A 4,488-nucleotide genomic window follows, 5' to 3' on the forward strand; every position below is an offset into this window, starting at 1 on the left:
GTTTTTTTTTTTTTTTGCAGTTTTTGGCCGGGGCTGGGTTTGAACCTGCCACCTCCAGCATATGGGGCCATGCTGGCGCCCTACTCCTTTGAGCCACAGGTGCTGCCAGCTTTTAATTTTTTAAGTGGAAAAGAACTCACCTTGTCTTCCTCTTCTGAATCTGCAACCTGTAAAGGCTTTTCTAAGCCAGAGGTCAGGGCCTAACTGCCTGTGTCTGTTATCCACTCTCAACCCCTCCAGTCTGGGTAAAATCTATAGATTAGTGTTAAAAACTCTACAGTGGAGAATAACCCTGTGCAGAAAAGAAAGATAAGCAAGTACACGGTCCACTTAGGTCTTCAGTAAAGAAGGAAATGTGTTAACTGAGCCTACATCCTTCCTGGGAAGTAATATTCATAGTTGATGGCTATAGCATAGCATTTCCATGCTAAGGGCTTAGACAAAATCTCCTTGAATCTTCTCAATGCAGTGACTTAGAGTCCGTTATTTTCCCATTTTACACAATGAAACTAAGGTTCAGATGTAAGGGAAAGACAGTGGCTTGAAGTCACAGCTAAGACAGGAGTAAGGATTTGCTTCTATCTGTCTGACTTCAAACACTGCTGTGCTACTATGGACTTCCAAGGAAGAGATTGAAACACAATTGCACAAGCTCTCTGTCTCTGTCTCTCACACACACACACAATTTAGGAAATGGCTGAGTAGTGCAAACTGGACCCTTAAATCCTTGTCTTCCCCTTGTCTCCCCTGCAATAGACCCTTAAATCCTTGTCTCCCCTGCAATAGACATTATCCATCTATGGTTATTGTTGAGAAAACCCAGGGATATAGGTTTGACTTTTTACTTTGATAATTCTTCTTAGTTTAAAATAATAACAACATATCTTCTTTAGTCATCCATGTCACAAATAATTTTCCTTTATGAGGGGATATTGAGAATGAAACTTCTCTGGGGGAGTCTTGGTTTATGTTCCCTCTCCTTGGACACCTCAGCCCTTACCCTACCCCCTACCCCAGCTCCATGATAGGAGGGGACCATGGTCTTTTCTAAAGTGGGCAGCTTGTCTTTTGATCTTTCCCTTGGAATATGTGTGTGTGTTTATGTGTGCCACACATGTGGCATGCATGCGAGTGTGTGTGTGTGAACAGCTTTGGGTTCTGCCGCTTTTGCTGTGAGCTGCAGTGTTCTGTGAGTTTGTGATATCTGACACTGTGGACATTAATGTACTTCTTGGACATTTTAATAAAATTTTTTAACAGCTCAACCTGCCTGTGTCATCTCCTGACATTCACTTATTCATTTATTCACTCAGCAAGTATTTACTGAGAGACTATTATAAGCCATGTCGTACAGTGCTGAGTGCTGTGGCGAACAAGACAAATGTGGGTCCTGGGGGATGGTCAGGGAAGCCTTTCCAGACGAGGTGATAGAATCTCAATGAGAAGATGAGGAAGGGAAAAAAGGAAGAGAGTTTCAGTCAGAGGGAATAGCAAAGGCAGAAGTCCTCCTGCAGAAGAGACTGTCACTCATTTCAGTCCATAATGGCTGGAGCAGAATGGTAAAGGCAGAGAGTGGAGGGAACTGAGTTCCGGGAGGCAGAGAATGAATTACTTCAGGCCATGTTGGCTATAGTAAGGAGTTTGGGGTTTATTATAAAAGCAACAGTGGAAAATAGTCTACCATAAGCAAAGTTAAGAGGTAAATGCCAAACTTAGAAATAATTTTTCAAATCAGAAATAAGAATTTGTTGCCTTAATATATAAAGAGCTCCAGGTGGCGCCTGTGGCTCAATGGGTAGGGTGCTGGCCCCATATACTGAGGGTGGAGGTTACTATTAAAATAGCAAGTTTTTAGTTTTTTGACAGAGTCTCACTATGTGGCCCTCAGTAGTGTGGCGTCACAGCTCACCGCAACCTCAAACTCTTGGGTTTAAGCAATTCTCTTGCCTCAGCCTCCCTAGTAGCTGGGACTATAGGCACCCATCATGGCAACTTTCTATCCTAAATATTTTATTTTACTATTATTTTTTTTTTGTAGAGACAGAGCCTCACTTTATCACCTTGGTAGAGTGCTGCAGCGTCACAGCTCACAGCAACCTCCAACTCTTGGGCTTAGGCAATTCTCTTGCCTCAGCCTCCCAAGTAGCTGGGACTACAGGCACTGTCCATGACACCTGGCTATTTTTTTGTTGCAGTTGTTTAGCTGACCTGGGCCAGGTTCGAACCCACCACCCTCGGTGTATGTGGCTGGCGTGGTAACCAGTGTGCTACTGACACTGAGCCTAAAATGGCAAGTTTTGACCCCTTGCCCAAACAAGTTCTGATATCATCCTCTAGTTGCAGTTGCACTTGTGTGTGATGATATGGGTACTTGTATCACTTTGTTGCCTTCAGTAGAGTGCTGTGGCATCACAGCTCACAGCAACCTCTAGCTCTTAGGCTTAGAGATTCTCTTGCCTCAGCCTCCTGAGTAGCTGGGACTACAGGTGCCCACCACAACTCCCAGCTTTTTGTTGTTGTTGTTGTTGCAGTTTAGCCAGGGCCAGGTTCAATCCTGCAACCCTTGGTATGTGGGGCTGGCGCCCTACCCACTGAGCCACAGGCACTGCCCCATATGGGTACTTATTACATACTACCAAATAATATAGAATACAATCTAAATGTCTGTTAAAGGAGAACTGGCTATAAACATGGTGCATCCAATGTGAAATACTCTTCAGGCCTTCAAAAGAATGGGAGAGAGAGATCTTTATATGCTGATAGGAAACAATCTCAAAACAATATTAGGTAGGCTCGGCGCCTGTGGCTCAAGCAGCTAAGGCGCCAGCCACATACACCTAAGGTGGCGGGTTCGAATCCCCAGCCCGGGCCCGCCAAACAACAATGATGGCTGCAACCAAAAAATGGCCAGGCGTTCTGGCGGGCACCTGTAGTCCCAGCTACTTGGGAGGCTGAGGCAGGAGACTCGCTTGAGCCCAGAAGTTGGAGGTTGCTGTGAGTGTGATGCCATGGCACTCTACCCAGGGGGATAGCTTGAGGCTCCGTCTCAAAAAAAAAAAAAAGCAATATTAGGTAAGAGTGTGGCACACTCTTGTAGTCCTTGCTACTTGGGAGGCTGAGGCAGAAGGATCGCTCAAGTCCAGGAGTTTGAGGCTGCTGTGAGCTATGACTGCACCCAGCCTAGGTGAAAGAGTAAGTTTTTTTTTTCTTAAAAAAAAAAAAAAGCTGGGTGCAGTTGATACAGGATTCCACCACTCAGGGCTAGATAGGGAGCCCCCCATTCTCTAGGCCCAGGTGAGCTCAGGCCCCCATTTCCAGGCACAAACAGACTTTTTTGGGACATACCCTCTGGGCTCTGATAAGATCATGAACAAAGCAGCCTGAGATGATTTTTTGGGTGGTTCCATCTTGAGTAGAAGCACACACCCTAATCTCTTCTCAGAGACAAAGACTGTAAAGGACCTGATAACCTTGCCCTAGTGAAGGAGGAACTACATTCATTCATTTGTTAATACACTCATTAACTTTTAAAAGATGTTTTTCCTCTACCAACTCCAGGCCTTGTGTAAGTCTCTAGACCTCAGACCCCTAGAGAAAGAGCCTACTTAGAGACTCCTCAGTTCAGCGCTTTTCCCCTTCCAGAAGCTTTGGAGCTTTTTTTTTTTTTTGAGATGGAGCCTCTAGCTGTCCCCCTGGGTAGAGCTGTGAAACCACAGCTCACAGCAACCTCCAACTCGTGGGCTCAAGCAAGTCTCCTTCCACCACCTCCCAAGTATCTGGGACTACAGGCACCCACCACAACGCCCGGCTATTTTTTGGTTGCAGCCATCATTGGTGTTTGGCAGGCCCTGGTTGGATTCGAACCCACCAGCTCAGATGTATGTGGTTGGCGCCTTAGCCTCTTGAGCCACAGGCGCTGAGCCAGCGCTGGTGCTTCTTACTTCTTCTGTATTCCTTTCTAACTTCTAATAAAAATCCTATCTTACCACTGATCTGTGGTCCCTGGGTTAATTCTTCGAATCCCTGAGAACAACGACCTACTGAAGAGTGAAATTCCAGTATCACAGTGGCTCACACCTGTAACCCCAGCACTCTGGGAGGCCGAGGTGGGTGCATTGCCTGAGCTCACAGGTTCGAGCCCAGCCCAAGCAAGAGCAAGATGCCATCTCTAAAAAATAGCTGGGCTTTGTGGTGGGCACCTGTAGTCCTAGCTTCTCAAGAGACTGAGGCAAGAGAATAGCTTGAGCTCAAGAGTTTGGGGTTGCTGTGAGCTCTGACTGCCACGCACTCTACCAAGGGTGACAGTGAGACTCTGCCTGGAAAAAAGAAAAAAGTAAGAGAAGGGTTACTTAAAGGTACATATAACACACTGATGTTCATAGCAGCATTTTTTTTTTTTTTTTTAGACAGAGAGCCTCAAGCTGTCCCCCTAGGTAGAATGCTATGGCATCACAGCTCACAGCAACCTCCAACTCCTGGGCTCAAGCA

Source organism: Otolemur garnettii, unplaced genomic scaffold (genome assembly GCF_000181295.1).
Source record: "Otolemur garnettii isolate 467f Iridium unplaced genomic scaffold, OtoGar3 scaffold00105, whole genome shotgun sequence".
Taxonomy (NCBI): domain Eukaryota; kingdom Metazoa; phylum Chordata; class Mammalia; order Primates; family Galagidae; genus Otolemur; species Otolemur garnettii.